Here is a 20,805-nt window from a genome sequence, read left to right as displayed (position 1 = left end):
GTGTTGTTATCGTGTCGTGTTGACCCGAAGTGATTCATGTCGTGTTTGTGTCTGAGGGTAGCGGGTCGTGTTCGTATTTGGAGTTTTCTTAACGAGTCGTGTTCGTGTTTGTTGTTATTGTGCCGACACGATAATGACACAACACGCACGATTTACCACCCCTAGATATCCATCCAGCATTCCTATGCTCGAAATTGCACCACATGATGATATTCATATTTCTATATCTTTCTCAACTCATAGTTCTCCCGTCTTAAAACTCATGTTGAAAAAGGAAATTCATGAGAGTATTATTCTTAAGTAAAGTACCCACCTGCATCTTTCAAGTACGAAAAATTTGCATTTACCTTATAGAATATATGACCATATGCATATAATTACATATGTACAATAGTTTTCCAAGAACAAAACACGAACCCGGCCCTCAATTGTACTAAATATATCGATCAACTTTTTTTGAGCTTGAAAATTGAAACCACAAATAATTCGAATGGTATCTAAATGTAAGCCCTCTAGCTAGAGTACTACAATAACACCAAACTACAACAACATATATATATATAAAATTACTATATTAAACTATATTATATGTATATTTACTATATTAAACTACATCTACAATAATATAGGAAATGCTCTTGATGTAGCAGTTTTACATCACTTAAAATGTCTGTTATTCATACCCAAGCTTTCTCATGTGGTGACGAGTAACAATTTACTTCTTCTCTCCATCCACTACAACTTCTTGCTATGTGAATTTAGACCTGCAAATTAGAGTAAAAAACAGTAATAGAAAATTTAGATTAATATTGTACAAGCAATAAAACACTTGCATATTGATTAGAAAATTTTGCTCTTGTTCCACTAGATAGATTGAATCAGATCAAGTTGATCATTCTTCTCACTCATGCATAGCACGTTTTTTAGTTTCATTTTATGCTAATCGTTTTAATTCTAAAACCAACAATCATGTGACAAATATTTTTGTGAATGAAAAATGATCAAAGCCGGGAGATGGCAAGCAAAGTCCATCAAAAACAATATCCACTGCAAACCAACATATCAACAAGGTATACTAAAAAAAACAACACAAAAGCTAACAAAGAACAGAATCAACTAACAAACGACAACACACATGCACTACAATGTCAAGCCCGTCTATCTTCTTTAGGAGATGTATCGATCTCGCATCATGCATCATATCCAAATAGCACGCAACAAACAACACAAACAAACCAAACAACTAGATAGAGATTCGACAAACACAAAAACCAAGAAAAAACAAAAAATTCACGAAAGGCAAACAAAAAAAAACCCATAGCCTTAAACTGCTCAAGTCGACAGTTTTTGAGAATTTAAATATGTCATATGTTGCGACAATCGACAATGAATAGGGTATTTAAAAGCAAAGGCGACTAAGCTAATTTATCAGAACAATGTCTATAAGATTAAGGCATTGTCATACTTCGGGTTTGCTTCCAATGATACTAAGCAACACTCATCGCACCTTAGATTTAACTTCGTTTCTTCGGTATCTTCAAGATCGAACCACCGTAGTTTGCAATTATTGGCAACTTTAGTGAGCAACAAAGTGATAGATTTCGGCAAATGCAAATCTGGAACTAATATACACTATCAATTAGATGGACTCTTGCGGTAGTCCATTAAAGAGTTTGCTTAGGGCCAACCCACGAGAGCAACGAGTTGAGATAATCAGAATAAATCTTGAAATCTTTGCCAACCGAACCCAACGCCCCATGTCTTTGGGATCGAACCATACATTTATGGATTCATCCTCGCGGCTAGCTCATTATCTTTTTTATTTGAGCCTTTCGTATAACATAAAAATAAAACAATATATATAGTAAAATATGCAAGGGACATGTTTACATGCGCAAGTATAAATTTATGAGAGATTTAGCAGTCTCTACATGTGAATTGTTGATTGATACTATGTTGATTTATTGACAACAATATGCATCCTATAATATAAGTAAACACATTTCCTATAGCATATTGATTTAGGAAAAAACTAAGAGTTTCATACTACATTCTAATGAATTTCAAATTCACAATATAGATTTATCCATGATAGCCCTAAAACTATCAAAAACATCTGTTACCTAAACCTTTTTCCCCCAAATACGAGTCACTAGAATCTTAATTAGAGATTTGAGTTTTTGTAACATGTCACGATTCTTATGACTTTTCGGGAAATTCCTAATTTTTTTAAATCAATTTCTAAGTTTTTATGTAATTTCATTTAATGTTGTATCTTTTTTATCGATGACATCGACCAATTTAACTAGATTAAATGGGACTAAAAGCGCCGAACTTATGAAAGTTTTTAAAAAAACTCTGCTAATCGAGATAAAGTTAAGGGACTAAACATGGTGTCAATATACATAAAATTACAAGGCTAAAAAAACCTTTCAAAGCACTACTTTTTGTTTAAAAGAACTTGGCTCAATTCAAGTAGGTCAAAAGAGATAATACATACACATACATATGCTCAAAAGAGTTGGATTATAACCTAATGCCAATAATAAAATTGATTAACTGCATTTTTAAGGATTGATTAAAAAACCTTCACAATCCTTTTAGCCTACATTGCACTATCCCAAGTCACCATGCACCCTATTCAAGCAATCTTTCACCTTTGAGCTGCATTTTCTCCATTAAAAGATCATTATAATAATTTTTATTCAATTTTGCATAGATGTCTACCACATCTTATGATATATATCCTTTTTCATATCGGTTCCATATGAAAAATATTGAATGACATATTATAGGGAATATGGTTTTGGGTTAAATTAGGGCTACCAAAAGGGCATTATTGATACATATCCCACATTGATTTGGAATGACATATAAGACCCAAGGGAAAGGGCAACAAAAGGACGGTGGTCATGCGGCTTTGGGTTGGCCACGGTGTGTGCCATACGTGAACCTTTGATTCAAAAGGAAGATGGATTGATACGTATCTTGCATCGATTCCACATGAAAGTGTGGAATGCAAGGAGGGGGTCAACCTCTTTCCATTTCACATGGTTTTGTATTAAGCTACAACTCCCTTTTTTTGTTAAAGAAAGCTGCTAAAGCCGAAGACAAACCAACTAACGAATATAAGAAACTCCTAATCTATCATGGATCAACCAACTACTGTGAGCTCCAGCATTGGTGACTCTAAAACATGAACTTCTTTATGAAAACTATAAGCAAAATGCGACAAAAAAATTAACAGAAAAATTACTAATACACACAATGAATCACTACTGAATCATGAACTTGAAGTAACCCACACATTTTATGCACTATGGAGCGACAATTAAAGGAGTCATCCTACTACTCCATGATCATAGAAACACACACAAAACTTTCACTTTTGACTCCCTATCTTAATATACTTATCATCTCATGAGAAGCCACAATCAATATTCAACCACTTTTTCATTGTAAGAATTCAGCAATATCAAACACTTACTTGTGTTCAATGATTGGTGAGACACTCCAATTAAATCTTTACTTCATGTTTTCAATGATTAATACATAATTAATTCTTTTGCCTAAAAGGATATTAATTACCGAATTATGGCCTAATATATATACTAAGATAGTCTCTCCTCATATTACTCTAATGATAATCAAACAAAATACTATAAATATGAAAATTGAAACAAAATATAGAATAGAAGAATCCTCATGTCGGCAATCTGATGCTATTTTCTGATTATTAGAGAAAGCGTTCCTAAATTGACAAATGCTACCGACAAAACAAATCAAATCTTTCACAATAATTGGTATCGTATGGAAGTAGAAACAGATTTTTAATCTGTGAAAATCTCGTGAAATAACTTTCCCAAAGCATTCTATAGACATCTTTGACCTCACTATATATAGAGCCGACCAGAAAATTTAATCAGATTGGTGAACACAACTGTATATTAGTACTATTTAATTTAAAGTGGTTTATAATACATATATGTAAATACATTGCCAACACTTCAGCAACATCCATAAGATTTATTTACAAAATTTTAAAAAAAGTTTTTACAGTTGAAATTTAGTTTTACCGACTAAATATAATCAGTGATTAAAAATAATTAAATCAATGAGTCTTTGACTTTAATGGATGCAAATCGAATCAATCTTTTCTCAACCGACAAGAACATCTCTATATATGGAAAAAATGAAAAATAATTATAGTCACTTTTCAAAAAAAAAAATTTGGAGGAAAACTTACCTACATGTAGTGTTTAATTTTTGTCAAAACAAAACGAACATTAGAATTGTATATATAGTTCAACACCATCATTTATATATGGAAAATTTGAACTTTTTTTTCTGATTTGAATTTTGCAAAGAGGGAAGACTATTCGAAGCAGAATAATACAGATCGAAGGAATCGCATTAATCAATTAGGGACCTACATTAGCATGGTGCATTGCATCTATTTGAGTATATATCTTATCACACCGTACCTTTTTTTTCAATATTTTGAAATGTCTTCAAATTTGATAGGACTTTAATTTCAAAAACAGATAATGATACTTCATCTTCTTCATTACAACTACTATAAATCCATATTTGGAAACCTATAGCATATGGAATCTACGAAAAAGTGATTATTCATATATACATATAGACACACAAGCCCAATCATAAATAGTAAATCTCATACAGAAATGAATAGAAGGAGACAATTTTGGATTCAAATGATTTGTAACTACTAACCACTATTCAACCATATATACCTATGTACTATATAGTTGAATGATTTATACATACATATGGTATTCAAATACAAATTTGTTTATTTTAGATATTCCCCAAATCATGCAAAATCAGACATGGTGATACGATGAAATGTCATTCATGTCCCAGATCCCAAAGGCCCAAATTAAAATTGTTTATTAACCACACTATATCATAGCTAATTTTTTAATCCCCCATGATTTGAGAGAGAAACAAACAAACCAAATTAGATCAGTAGATACATGTAACATTTTTTTAATATTTAGAAAATAATAAAGCTTCTGCTCAACTCAACACTACCAATCCTGAATCTTCCCATTTCAATTAGAATTAGGGTTTCCCAAATTATGATTCTAGGGTTTCTGGATTTCTGAAAATGTACAGTATTCTCTTAAATATACTATTGCGGTTGAGATCGTGTGGTCCTCCCCCCTCTCTCTCTCTCTCTCTCTTCTCTCTATTCCCCAAATCAATTAATTCAGCAAAGTTTAATCTCAAAGCTTTTTCAGACACATCACCTGTCCCTTTCCTAGTATTCCGAAGCTCACAAAAAAACATAAAAACTTACCAATTAATGTTTTTCAAGCAGGCAGCTTGGGGTTCTTGACAAGCAGCTGATCCTCTTGCTGCGACGACGTCGTTTGATTGAATTTCCGCTTCTTCTTCTTCTTGTACGGAATCCCTCTCGCCTTCGACTGGCAGTCCTTCACCTCCCGGAGATAAACCCGAATCGCCCCGTTGCCAAACGGGTTCGTCTCGGGGGACCCTCCGTGCTCCTCGTAGGCGGCCCTGAGCCGCCCCACGAGGGCGTCGAGGCTCCCCCACGCCTGCCTCAGCGGGCACGTGCACGGGGCGGGCGGGTCGGGCTGCCCGAAAAACGCGCACCCGTGCAAGTGGACCTTGGTCTTCCCGAATTGGTCCAAATACCTCATGAATTCAAGCACGTGGTTGCAATTGCACTGCGCCACCGACACCGGCGGCCGCTGATTCTTCAGATACTGTCCGAACGTGTTCCAGTCCCGTCTCTTCTGAGACTCGTAACGGCTCAGGGGCGGCTGATTGTTAACAGAAGCAGCCGCCCCTGAGCCGCTAGCCGCCTGATTATTATCGGCGGAGAGAGAATTATTGTTATTCATGGCTATTTTTGGTAATTGGAAAAGATTGGAATGGTGAAGAAAAGATTTTAATTTGATTTATGATCAAAGTTTTTGAGTCTATGGAGGGGACATGGGGTGGGGCCTGATGAGAGTGCTTTTGTTCTTGCTTTAATTTTATTTTTTTCTTCTCTCTCATGAATTAATTTTCAACGTCTCTTTTTAAATGCACTGAGATTACTTTTTTAATTTTTAATCTTAGATTTAATTATTGGTGTGAAAGCATCGTTTTAGGTGTATTATTGTGGTTTTTTGTTGTACATCGATTGATGAATTTATGATTCCTTTCTCCCCGTGAATGGAGTGTCACGGCCCCCTAATTTTCAATAGTATATGTATGTATGTTGAGAGGAAATTTGCGTTCGAATTTTGAAAAGGATGGGTACAAATTGGGTTGTGCACGTGAATAACATTTAATAATAAATAGTATGGCTTAGTTAATTCTTGAGTTTTTCTTGTGGAGTGATTAATTCGTGAGTACTATATGGCGAGTATTCTTTGGCTTTTTCTCCGTAATCATTGATTATAACTTATAGGCTCTCACCTTCATGAGTTATATCTATTGACTAAAAATTTTACACCCTACGTCATCGATTAGAAGTCCCAATTTAGTTGATCGATACAATGTAAGTATACATACTTATCATTTTTAGTAAAAGTGAATCGAAACTCCTAATTGCTCATAAACCTAAATGGCAAACCAAGACTCCTAATCACAAACGGATGGAATATTAATTGGATCGAACAAAATTACTATTGGTACATGGTATCTTGTTAAGGACTCAAATGGTAGTATGGGAAAAGGGCTAGACCTGACCGACGACAATGTTTGGGAGCTAACTCAGAGTGGTGATCTAGGAAATAAGCTAGACATGATCAACATGACTATGATAAATGACGATGTTAGCCCTTTGAGGAGTCGATCGTTGCAGACTTTAGTGTCCTACTTAGGGTTGACAATTTTTGGTACGATGCAATAACCCGACACGAATCCGCACGAAATTAATAGGTTTGGGTCAAAGCTTATTGAGTTCATATCCTTATCAGGTCGACACGTTAAGGAGACGAAAAATTCGTGTCGTGTTCGGGTTACCTGTTAAAAAATACTCCATCCGACCTATAGAAATAGGCCATTTGGGGTTGACACGAGTTTTAATGTGTAATTGGTAAAGTAAGAGAATATGAAAAAAAGTAGTTGAAATTGTGTAGTTAATTGTGGGACCCATAAATGATAAAGTAAAAAGGAGTAAAAGGTTTTCATAAATGGATATGAACTATTTTTATGCGACAGACGAAAAAAGACTTTTGGTCTATTTCTATGGGACGGAGGAAGTAATATTATAATATTATTAATTTTTAGTATTTTAAAAATAAATTATTTTTGGATTTCTTTGCTATGAATCTATTTATGTTATTGTTCATCAGATCACATTGTATAATCAGATTTTAGGTTTTTAATTAGACTCTTGTTAAAGATCAGATTCATGGTTTTGTAACTTTTGTTAATCAATAGCAGTTGTAATCAGATTCTTACCGTGTTATCAGGTCGTGTTGTTATAGTGTCGTGCCATGTACGTATTGTTCTCGTGTCATGTTAACCCAAAGTGGTTCGTATCATTAATGGCTTCGTGTTGGTTTCGTGCCGTGTTCAGGTTTAATTTGAGGGTAGCGGGTCGTGTTCGTGTTTGGGTTCGAGTTCGGGTTTGGAATTTTCTTAACGGGTCGTGCTCGCGTTTGCTCATATTGGATCGTGTCATTAACAGGTTGACCCGATAATGATCCAACACGAACGATTTGTCACCCCTAATCCAACTATTGTTGTGAAAATATCTCAAAGTCTTAATGGTATATTGACTTGAATATGACTTCCATATAGTAGTAATTTATTATGGATCATCAATTGCACTATTTAATAAATAATTCGAATATGATAATTTAGGGTTAGGAGAAGAGAAAAAATAATTACGGTGCCGGTTGAGTGGGAAATTGAAGTTACAGCTAATCAAAATTTGGAGATTGCACAATCATCAAATCCATTTGCGTGAGCATTGCCTAGACTATTTGAAACAATATCCAAGTCAACCTTTCACGAAAACTCAAATCAGATACGATCTTGAAATAAAATATTTTCTAATCCACCTACAATATAAAATATTAAATAGTTGGACAAATTATTCAAGCCGCCATCATTAATCAAAATCATTATTATATTTACTGGTGCCACTGCTGATTAACTCTTCCATTTACTGGTTGATTAGATAAAGGCGCAATTTGAAGTATCCAGAAAAAAAAAAACAATTAAGGGTGAAATTTAAATTTGTTTAGCTAGTCAAGTATTTAATTTTTTTTCATCCATATTAAAAATGTCTATTTTCTACAAATGTAAATGTTAAGTAATTAGAACCAATAAAATGAAACTTCGAAGGACCTGAAAAAAAATATAAATAGTTAAGGGAGCAAAAAAAATATATTTCTACTTGAATTAGCTGTTTTTGATTTAATCCGTAAGAAAGAGCAAAGTTATGGTACTACTTGTTTGTTAATTTTGAGCTAAACAAAATTGTACATTTATATTTATGTATATGCGTGACACACTGACATGGTCAAAGGAATCACACCCATCATCAATTTTTATTTGTGTACGTACGTAGTTGTCTTAATTTAGAGGTGTATTTGATGACATGATGACTTATCTTTTTCACCTTTAGCTGTCTCTAATAAAGCCACCATTAATATATATGTTTCGTACAATGTAAATAGTTACCAAACTTGAAACGGTAAGTTTTGGGTGGTAATTTAGCTCGGTACCTAATTTCTAAAATTGTGCAATTTTAGAAATGTTTTCAAGAAGATGAAGTATTTTCTCGAATCAACCAGCATATATAAGCTGGCAAATGCTCTTACAGTTCAAAGATACAGAGAGGCTGTAACAAATTTATTACTCTCTTCCTCTCTCCCTCCGTCCACGATCAAGAGTCTCATTTCTAAATGGCGCGGATTTTAAGAAATGTTAAGAGAAGTGGATGGAAGAAAGTTAGTAGAATAATGGTCTCACTTGTATATATTAGTTTTAAATGATATGTGAGTGGAATGAGTTAGTGGAATGTGAGGTCTCTTTACCATTTATGGTAATTATGAACCAGGACTCTTATTCGTGGACGGACAAAAATGAAAAAACGGGACTCTTATTCATGGACGGAGGGAGTAAAACATTTTCGACATGAAATTTTATGCAATGTTATATAATGTGTTAAATTGAGAAACAATAAAGCTAGAAATACAATAAAATATAAACAATCCAATTTCAAGAATTTTCTTGTAAAGAGTTGGTCAAATCATAATTTTCAAGAGTTTTTTATACTAGCAAGAGTTAGAAAGGGAGATTGAGTTTTATCTATTTACTGTTAGAAAATTAGCTTAGCTAAGGACCTGGAAGATAGAAACTACACCCTCAGTCCGTGATTAGGACCTGTTTCTCCAATTTTGGTCCGTGTGCCACAAGAGTCTGTATTTACTTTTACTATAAATGGTAAGTATGCTCCACATTCCATTAACCATTTCAACTCATAGTCTATCATAAAACTTTGAGTGTATAAAAATGAGATTCACATTTCACTACTTTTTTCTACCCAATTTTCTTTATAATAGTATTTCTTAAAACTTGCGCCAAACTCATGATACTCCTGGACGGAGTATGACCTAATAGTGTACTGTACTTGCTTTTTTTTGTATAATCAATTATTTTATAAAATTTAGTTATTAGACAATTAATGCAAAAAACTCCATCAAAAGTTAATATGAAGTTAATTAAAGTAATTTTTTTTATCGTTTAAGCTCTCAGCGTAAATAAATATAAATCATTGAGAACTAACTAAAAAAAATTGTTAAAAAAAAGAAATTAGAGGAATGTGCATAACATTACAAAAAATAAGGAAATTGTGTGTATCTAAAAGAAATGAGTCGGCAATATTTCTTTACTCCATCCTATTTGACGGGACCATACTGGTATCATATTTGGGCCGAACAAATTTAAATTAAAAGGCTATGCATAAAGTGTTTTTTGCATTGTTTTCATACAATCTAAATTAAGTTAATCAAGGAGTATCAATTAAGAAAAGATGAAAATTATCTTCAAACAAAAATAGTAGTAGTACCATTTTTTAGATAAGACTATCTAGAACTTTTCAAAAAAAAAGGAAAAAAAAGTGTGAGTATCTAGAAAAGAAGAAAGATAGATTTTGAGATAATATATGAATGAAGGAAACGGGTCCAGAATTGGTAAGAAACTATCATCATTATTCTTGGATAAAATATTTACAACGGAAAAGGCTTAGGCCTTGAAACTAGAAGACTATATGGTTATAATTCTCTGAGATAGATTACAAATATTTAAAGAGTTAATAAGTTATGAAATTGTTTAAATAAAATCTCTTAAGCAAGAGATAGAAAATGAAAGAGATATATATATGAAATATATTGGCATTGCATGTATTGAAAATAATACTCCATCTGTCCCACTAGAAATGAAATGTTTTCCATTTTTAGTTGTCCCATTAAAAATGAAACGTTTCTTAAGGGTGTCTCCAACGGCGCCCTTCCCACTCGCCCATCGGCGACGTCCGACCGGATGGGCGCCACAGTGGGCGGAAAGGGCGCCCACGCCCGTCCCGAGTGCCCCTGCGATGGCCTCGCCCCTCCCGTCGACGGGCGAGTGGGACGGGCGCCACAGTGGCGAAGGTCGCCCGTCCTGGTCGGACGTCCGACATTTTAAATTTTTTTTTTTAAACTATGTTTTTTTTAAAATTATGTAATTTTTTTTTATTACTCCCTCCGTCCCGCTTAAGATGACACGTTTTCCTTTTTAGTTTGTCCCAACTAAGATGACACATTTCCTTTTTTGGTAACTTTCTCTCTCCAATTAATACACTCAACCACTTTTTCACACTCCTATTAAAATATCCATCTTTCTTTATCTCTCTACTTTAATACTTACACCCACCTTCTCTCTCCAATTAAACACTTAAACCAATAACTCCTAAAATCCTGTGCCGGCTAAGCAATGTGTCATCTTAGCCGGGACGGAGGGAGTATGTAATTTTGTTTTTTAATGTAATTTTCGTATTTCCCGTTCGTATTCGTGTCGAATTTTATTTCCGTGAATTTAAATTTTAATTGTGAATTAATTTAATTGTGGGAAGGGCTAGTGGGAGGGGCGAGTGGGAAGGGCTAGTGCAGTGGGAAGGGCTAGTGATGTGGCAGTGGAATGGGAGGGGCTAGTGCTGACGTGGCATGGGAGGGGCGAGTGGGAGGGGCGCCGCCGGAGACACCCTAAAATAGAAATAATTTTATCTCTACTTTTCACTCTCTCTTACTTTGCTCTCTCTTCTTTAAGTCACAAAACAATACTATATAAAACTCTGTGCCGAAAAATAAATGTTTCATATTTATTGGGACGGAGGGAGTAATCCTTATGTTCCCAAAAATAGGTTTAGTGGAAATGTATATATTTTTAATAAGAGTGGTTATTAATGTACTGTGAATTGATAATTTGATATGTCAATTTCACTCAGCAATTGAGATTTAGAAAAGAAAAGATTAATTTTGTATTTTATGGATTAGAAAATTGTGCCCTATTTTTTCACTCGCAATTACCTCATTGAAAGAAGATTTGAGTATTATCAGACTAAGAATATATTCTTTGTTGCACCCTTGGTAGTATTCCATGCGTCCATGAAAAATAGACTCATTTGTCATTTCGGAATGTCCACAAAATATAGTCTAACTTTTAAATATGAAAAGTTTCTCTCTTATACTTTACCCATTTTTTCTTTCATCTTTCTTACTTTACCCATTCTTTGTCATACTCTCATACTTTACCCACTTTTTTTATCATTCTCTTTTATTTTATCAATTTCTCATTAAAACTGGTGCTGTCAACAAATGAACTAATTTTTGTGGACGGAGAAAGTACTCTGTGCATCCATGAAAGTATTATTTTTTGCTGCTTTGGAGTTATTGTTCGCCTATAGAAATAGATTTGATGTGAGGGATGTGATCAAATGCAAACTCTAAATATTGTACAAACTCCAAACTATGATCATGACTGTTCAAAAATGTCAACAGATTAGAAAATAATAGCAACAGAAAATATCAACACAGTGTCAATGGTTGACACCATGTTGACATTGTATTAACATTGTGTTGACATCAAAATATTGAAATTTTATACTATGTTGACATTGTGCTGAAGTTGTGTTGACACTATATTTAAAAATTTGGAGTTTATATAATATAAGAGTTCATCACTACCATTTGACGTGATATCTTTCTAATTTGCTCGTTGAATTAACATTATTTAGACTTGGATTTGTTCTCTTGTTCTTTTATGTTAAGATATTTTGATTTTTGTTGCGGGTCTCTGATCAACTTTTTTGTGCTTGAGCTTTTTTTATATTAAAAACAGAAAATGGTAAATTAAATAGCTTATTTATATTGATAGAGTTTGTTTTACAAAATACTTTTCAGTAAGTCAAAAATTAATGAGCAACTTGTATGTTTTTTTAAGGGACTTATAAATATTTTAAAAAACAGCATAAACTGTATGAACATTCCAAATTAGTCGTTAATTACATCATAAACTGCATTAACATAAACCAACGAGAAAAATCAATAAACGAGTTCATATTTTTCAAGTTTAGAGGGATGCACGAATTAGAATTACCACAAAGCGTATTCAGGTTAATAAAATATCTGTTTAACACCAATTAGTACCTCGTTTTTTTATTTAAGATCATGTTTCAATGTTTGAAGTAGTAAAGATTCAGATTCTAAATCTTTCAATTCAAATGTCTACTTTAAAATATTCTAAAGTTATCTATAAATATGGGGTGTGTTAATTAAAAGATAGTTACTTCTAAGATTGTGAAATTTTAGGAAATTTTGTTTTCTTTTGTGGTAGTAACTAAAACTTATTACCTCCGTCCCTCAAATATTGACACACTTTGATCCGACACGAATTTTAAGAATTATAATGAAAAGTGAGTTAAAAAAGTTGATGGGATGTGAGTCCTATTTTTAAAGTATTAGCTTTATAAGAGCATCTTCATCCGTGCTCTTAGCTAAGAGCACGGAAGTGGGCCCGAACCCACTTTTATTCCTTGTCCTTAGCTAAGAGCACAACACTCACATCCGTGCTCTTAGCTAAGGACAAGCTCAAGGGTCCCACCATTCTATTATTCAATTTAAATATTTCAATTACTAAAAACATTTCTACATTATAAAAATAAATTAAAAAATAAAAATTACATAATTAAAATCCTAAAAAATAAAAATTACATAATTAAAATCTTAAAAAATAAAAATACATAATTAAAATCCTAGAAAATAAAAAATGCATAATTAAAATCCTACAAATTAAAAATTACACGCGTTGAAGACTAGTCCTACAAATTAAAAATTAAAAATTAAAATTCTACAAATTTAAAATTAAAAATTTCCAACCACGATTGCCGGAGGGGTGATCGCCGGAGCCGGACATTGTGTAGTGTGGTGGGAATTTCGATGAGAGAATATAAGAAAAAAGATGAGAGAATGTAGATGATAGAATATATGAGAATGTGATTTTTTTTTGTGTTGAAGTGGGGGTATTTATAGATGAAAATGTGAATTTTGGGGAAAAAAATTTGAAAAATAAATTAAAAGTGGGTAGAAAACGGATATAATTTTTTGGGAAGAGGGAAAATATTTTTTTTATTTTAAAAACATTTTTTTAATTAAATTTCGTATTTAAAAAAAATGAATATGCCAACGGCTATGCGGTTGGCGAATCAGAACACGCCACGTAAGGGTGCTCAGCGGCACAGACGTGCTCTTAGCTAAGAGCAGCGCCGTGCCGCTGGCACGGACGGACGGACGGAGTTTTGAGCACCGCTGCGGATGCTCTAATAAAATGTGAGTAAGAATGAGTTAGTGGAATATGAGGTCCACTACCAAAAATGATAAAAAGTGAAGTATGCCAAACTTTTAGGAACGGACCGAAATGGTAAACTGTGTTAAACTTTTAGTGACGGAAGTAGTAAATGACAATCCACGAACTTTTGATTTTTCTTATGACGACCAATCTTAAGCAAAATCAAAACTGATGTAGTGGATGGAAAAATCTACATGGAAAAATATTCGGTTTTAAAATTAATAAATAAGAATTAACAAAGTTTATGTTTTAAACTAAAATTCAAGCAAAGTTTGTAGTTTTGACTTCAATATCCCCAAAAGGTTAGAAACATTTATTAATTAAACCACGTAGATGCGACCTCAACTTCGATTTAGCAGAAACTTTTGTGTGGAATAAATCAAAAGCATATGAAATGTAATTCAAAATTTGAAAATTATGAAATAAATCAGAATTAACAAAGTTTATAATTTTAGCCGTAAGTATCCATTAGATTAATTAACACTTAATATTTGTCTGAGGTAAATTCTTTATGATGTTAATATTCCCAGACAAAAAACACAGGGATGAATCAGATTCAAGAGAAAGGCTGAGAGTTGCCTAAAGATGATAAATCAAGAATCACATAGGATCAAAATTGGAGCTAGAATTCCCAAAGTTATGGGTCCAACCATTAATAAATGTTTCCATTTCAATTCATGCATCTTCCCATATATAGTTGCAGGGATTTCTTTATCCGTGTGAGATCATTTTATGTGAGAATAATATGATTAACTTTGCAACATGTGCTCCCATATTTCTATTCTTTGTTAATGTTACAAAAGGATTTTCATGCATGTATCATGTATGAAAACCAAAAATTGCGTTTGATATACTTTAATTGATCAGTTTGGGAAAATGAACAAGTTTATTTTAAATGAATTAAAGAAATATTATTATCTTTAGTTTATTATAAAATCTGATTAAGAAATGAAACATCCAAATTTGAATAGCATGTAAGAAAATCTAGAGGTGAGATTCTCATGTCCGATAACTTTGCCTTTTCACAATTTCTTTTTTGGTTAATTAATGTGGTGTCACTCAGTCCATGTGTCCCATCAATTTTGATATTTTTGTAATTTCATATTTATTCATATATTAGAGAATATAAAGTATAAAATAATTACATGAGTTAAAGTATAGTATTTAACAAGAGTAGTTTTTCTAATGATAAAAAGGTCTCAAACAACCGTAATGATAAGTAAAAATCTACAAAGCAACAATCCTAAGACAAAATCCAAAACACAGCAAAAACAACAAAAATCAGCTTATAGCCTCCTAGGCTCTAACATAGTACTCCCTCAGTCCCACTTTAAGAGTCCCAGTTTATTATTTTTGGATGTCCACTTTAGAAGTCCTGATTGTAATATTCCATAAATGGTATTAGGCCTTACATTCCATAATTTTTTTTTCACCAACTTTCCTTTACATTTCTTAAAATCCATGTCGAACTCAATTGGGACTTCTAAAATGGGACGGAGGGAGTATTGTATATCCAAATTGAATAGAGAGAGAAGCATCAAACAAATATAGAAACCCAAGGGAAAAGGAGAAATGTATCACATCGGAATTAGATAGCAAACAAATATCTTACCTTCCGATCCAACTTCTTCTGAGGTCGAACAAGATTTGTCAATTTAATTTTGGCCGAAATTATTTAATTTGATAGTTTTGGGATTATAGATAAAAACATGTAGTATTAGTTGTTTTAGCTTGATTGACTCATGTGGAATATAAATTGTCTTATGGCTATTGCACTCAAAATGACTGCTCATATCTGTGGGAGTAATAAGCTTGTGGGGTTATTTGTTAGTACTATACTATTTTGTTGAATTAAAGTGTGGGAAATGTATGAGAGATGCGTACGTCTTAGAGCGTCCACTATAGGAGAGCCGTGGCTCGTGGCTCTCCCGTGGCCCGGCCGTGGCTCCCTATAGTGGCCACGAGAGCGCCACTCGCGTGGCCCAGCCGTGGCTCTCCTATTGCAGCGGTCACGAGCCGCGGCTCTCCCTATTTTCAATTTCTTTTTTTTTTTTAATTCTATAAGTATACACATTTTTTTACCTCATTCCTACACAAATTCTATAAATATACTCATTTTTAATTAAAATATACACAAAATGAAAAAAATAAATTATTTGGTGGCTTGGGCATGTCCACTATAGTGTAAAACATGGGCGTTGGTGGCCCGGCCATGATTTTATGGCATGGTCACGTTTTGTAGCTTGGCACGGCCAACTATAGTGGACACTGATATGACATATACTATTGCAAGAGAAAATACTATATTTAGGCTCATCTAGTAGTAGCTGAGAAACTATAGCTTGTTTCTCTTTAAATTGCAAGTAAAAATAAAAATTAATTCCTTGGTCCATGGATGGCAGACCAAATTAAATTCTTGTTTGATGAGCGAAATTATAATTTTCTAATAAATATATTGAAGATAAATAATAACTGTAATTGTAGAAATCCATATTCAATTGATATTGTTTATGTTAGGTAACTCTATTCTCTATAGTTCTTCTATTCATCTAATTAATGGGAGATTTATTTTGTCTAAGCGCGGCGATATAAATGCAATTGTCAAATTGGATAATGTACGTGTTGCCAAATTTATTGTCTACTAAATTAATCCACAAACATTAATATCAATGTCAAGGATTGTACTTTGAAAAATTAAATAATACATGCACTCTATAGCCTGATTATATATATAAATATTCTTCTACGCTATTATTTAATTTTGACATAATAATGGTACTATACCATTTCAGGGTTAATAAACGAGTTATCCTTAATAAAGTGATAATGTGATGTTCTTTTAGAGGGAAAATATGATGAAATTGGTAACATGTATGTTTATATATGGAGTAGTATATTGTTTTCGTACGAAATGATTAGTTACATTATCACACAGTACTACTTAAATATATCATATTTTATTTTAATATGGGTATCTTACTTAGTTGTACATTGTACTGTATAATTAATTCAAAATGTATAAATATTCTTAGAGGCGTCAAGGTTGGTCCCTCCCAATTTTTAATTGAAAAAATCTACCAATTAAATTGCATTAGGTCATTAATTGGAGATACGTTAATTAAGGTTGGCTTCTGATCATGATTGTCATTTTAAAACATTTTTAATCAAAAAATTTATTTATATGGTTTGAAATTAATCTACTATAAATTTAAAATACAGATCCCGACTGAAGAATATAAAGTAAAAGGTCAACAGTAGTAATCTGATCAGGAACTAAATTTATGTTATTGGAAACGCCATTATTTTGCTTATAAGTCGTATATATAAAGTCAAATATTCTGCTCATATCTTTTTGACATTTTTACAGAACGTTATATATGTAAAATAAAGTCATAATTAATTATTTAAGTTCTTTTAATTGCTCAAGGTGTCTTAACCCTATAGTATTATTTATCTTAAAAGTACTCCTTTACTTATTTATATTTCTTGGAGGAACGTATAGATTGGGATTTTTCTTTTACTATTTTGTTTATTATTTAGTTTTTTATTTAATTATATATTGGGTAGTATTTTTATATGAATATAGAAATTATCGCACTTTCTTATTTTTTATATAAACTAATATATATAAAATGGGCCTTGTTTGCTTTTATATAAATAAATAAATTCAACTAAAATATAGATATATTCATGAAATATCTCAGAATAATAAAAAAAATGTGTCCCTATTTTAGGTCAGGCTTAATAAAACGAGAAATGGGGACATACGAAGTGTTCCTTTGATTATTAACAAGATTTAGTAGGACCACCAAAGATATCACTTACATTAATTGATCTCTTATGGTCTTTCTCATAGAGTGATCAGTCATGAATCCAAAATAATTATAATTGATCATTTTTCTTTTCTTGAATATGGGTTTTAAATCAAAATCTCTATCTTTATTTTCATTAAAAAAAAATTATTGTATATAAAAAGTAGATTAGTTTCTAATATTACTACTTGAAATAGAAGTTTTTAGATTTATTATGGCAAATTAAAGATATGCATTATAGAATAATTACAACGAATTAGAAAATTAGAATACAGTAAAAACTACAAAAATAAAATGCGTTATAAAATAATTAAAATGCAGTAGTTATCTATATTATATCAACCTTTTCTAGCTATCAACAAGCCACATTTTGATATAAAGCATATTACTCTAAGAAATTTCAATTACTACTCATAGATCGTTAGAGGATCAACTTGAATAAGTGAATCAAATAAGCAAATAAAGATAACAACTCCCAAAAAATTATAGATATTGGAGTTTTACGCAAGTTTCTGTTTATAAAATTAATTGCACCTTACATAAAAATCTAATTTGTTGCAAAGTCGCTTTCATTAAATTTAACAGTTCTTTATTTTCTATTTTTCCAAATAAAATATTTGCATTTCCCCTAAAGTTAGGCTGCTATCTTAATGACCACACAAATATAATTTAAAAGAAATGCCTTTGCCGTACGGTTTTTTTCTTTTTTTGTTTTGGCATTTTGTTTGTTGATGTATTATTTGGTTGATGAATGATGATGTTTTTGAATTTAACATTTTTGTTAATTGAGCCACTAAATCCGTGTTTAATTTCCTAATTAAGTAAGTATAGACCGGTCTTAATTTCTAGTTTACTGTTATTTTAATATTTTGAGTACTTTGATAGTATAACTAACTTTGCTTCTTTTTACTTCACTTTTATATTTTCAGTAATTTATTCTCAAAGAACCTATTTTCATTAATTATTCCATAAAACTGAAAAATGAGAATTTTGTGTGAGAATTTTAACATGCCAAATAGCTTAAATAATACGGAATACTAGTAATAGCGATAAACCATTTAAAATAAGATCACTTTCGCAGTAATATCCAAGCTAAGTTACATAAAATAAAAAATTCTTAATTTAAAACAAGATTTCTACTTGACCATACACACGGTTCTTAGGATAGTGAACAATGGTATGAACGTCCTCCAATTTTAATGATCATATTTAATTATGATAAACTATTAAATTACAAAAATTGAAGATTAGAAGAAGCAAATAAAAGAGAATTTTCATGACATGTCTGTGTCAGTAGAAAGGAGGAGGAATAATATTTGACGTTTAGAAAATTAAAAGATTGATAGATAATATAATCTCCCTTTATATGAAATGCTTTAATTGGGACATTTTAAAAAGACTTGTCATTCCACGTGACTGGCTGGCCCCACCCTCGTCTCCACTTGTCTTACGCATCGACCTAGGGCCCCACTATATTCATTGTGCTTCCATTCAATTATTCACAAATTTATTTAGGAAGACCATAAAAATGTTTTCTATTGCATTAAAAAAATACTCATTCCTTGTTCTATTATGCGATATTAATATTAAATGGTTATAGACTAAGTAAAAAAATATAATAATATAAATAGAATTGTGTTAATTTTAGGAAAAAATTCACTTTGAATGAGATATTTGACTTCAAATAAACTATCCTAAAAAAATGTCATTTTTCATTTGATTCTATAATTCAGATTGTTCATGCGTTTTAGTTTTGTTGATGGTACAAATTATAAGTGCATAATATAGTCAATGAAAATTCAAGTTGCGGTCAGTTGGCTGACCAGGCTCATAGGCCTATGAAGATTGGAAACTCTATTACTCTGGTACTGTGCTTTGAGCCACAACATGAAATCAAAACACGGTTTTAGAGATGACGTCGACCTCCCGCGGCCATGCTAGTTCCACCCCCAAGTCTTCGGTGTTGCGGTGTACTTCGGCCTGTTATGACAGTTGCAGCGCTTATAACTTCTGATACAAGCGATGATCTTTTTCACCATGTCCAATACCACAGTTCCATTTTCTAGATTTGCCATTAATTATAATTGGGACCTAGAAGTCATACACTATTCCCATATTTTATGTGTGTGAAATAATTGTTTTGTTATCTTTTAAACTCGCCTCCAGAACGCATTGTTTTGCCTACAAGTGATTCTTGTTTCATATACTTTTGAATTGTAATGCTTTTTCAGTATTCATATAATGAGTATGTCCGAATTTGATGTTGAGGACTACATAATGAGAAATGTTATCAATGTACCCTTGACTTAAAAAACATAATCGGATCTGAAAATATTGTCTGAAGTAGCCCAAATCCTATGACAAAATATATCTATAAACTGGGCCATATAAATACGCTCCAACCCCATGTGAGAGCCCACATTAATTTTGCATCAAGGTTGCCAAAATATCTTTGAATCATACAAGGATGACGTCATGGCAAAAGTGTTTTCCTAGGATTGGTGCTTGTGCTTTAATTTTAACTCTTTTTGGCTATTCTAAATGGAGTACAAAAATAAATTTATTTTTGCTTGGGCTATACAAATAGTTGGTCCATTAAGTGAATGGGCCACACACCTTCTTGAACAACTATAGTCCATAGAAATAAAAAGAATCTTGTTTTCAAGCCACACAGTTGAAATAAAAGATTTTTGCATAAATTCATCAGATGAGGTGAAAAATGGGTCTAAAATATATGATTGATTTTTCTGCAAAGAAAACCAGAGCCACAAGAGAAAGTCTTGGCTCTATTTGTGTCTATATATCATGCCATTTTATGATTAAGGATAGCCAGTTCATTTTTTTTTGGTATTTGTCTCATTATTTCTTTTATACTTATTATTCTTTTGAAGAAAAGGAATGTGATAGCACATAGGTGTTGCTTGTAACTCTGCTCGAGGGCCCATGAATGGTCTTCAGAACAGCTATATTCATATAATAATGTTGTTGATTGATAATACCAGCCTATTTAGTGATTTTTGTACTTTTTGTATTTGCAATAGAAACATGAGGTAAATTAATACTCCTATATTTGGCAGTAAATAAGAGTACTAGAAATTGTTTTGGACCATCA

General features: G+C 32.2%; 1 pseudogene across 1 annotated transcript; it reads right to left on the bottom strand.

Annotated features, from left to right (window-relative positions):
- Positions 1 to 428: 428 nt before the first annotated feature.
- LOC125192654 (protein LIGHT-DEPENDENT SHORT HYPOCOTYLS 10 pseudogene) lies at positions 429 to 5,983 on the bottom strand (annotated as a pseudogene). The gene is made up of 2 exons (XR_016129021.1): positions 5,327 to 5,983; positions 429 to 764 (listed from the first exon to the last, which is right to left on the bottom strand). The product of XR_016129021.1 is annotated as a protein LIGHT-DEPENDENT SHORT HYPOCOTYLS 10 pseudogene (transcript).
- Positions 5,984 to 20,805: the final 14,822 nt, after the last annotated feature.

Source organism: Salvia hispanica, chromosome 4 (assembly GCF_029641045.1).
Source record: "Salvia hispanica isolate PSC_SH4W2 chromosome 4, Shi_PSC_v1, whole genome shotgun sequence".
Lineage (NCBI taxonomy): Eukaryota > Viridiplantae > Streptophyta > Magnoliopsida > Lamiales > Lamiaceae > Salvia > Salvia hispanica.
The sequence above is the reverse complement of the archived record's forward strand: the minus strand, read 5'-3'. Positions and strand labels throughout refer to the sequence as shown.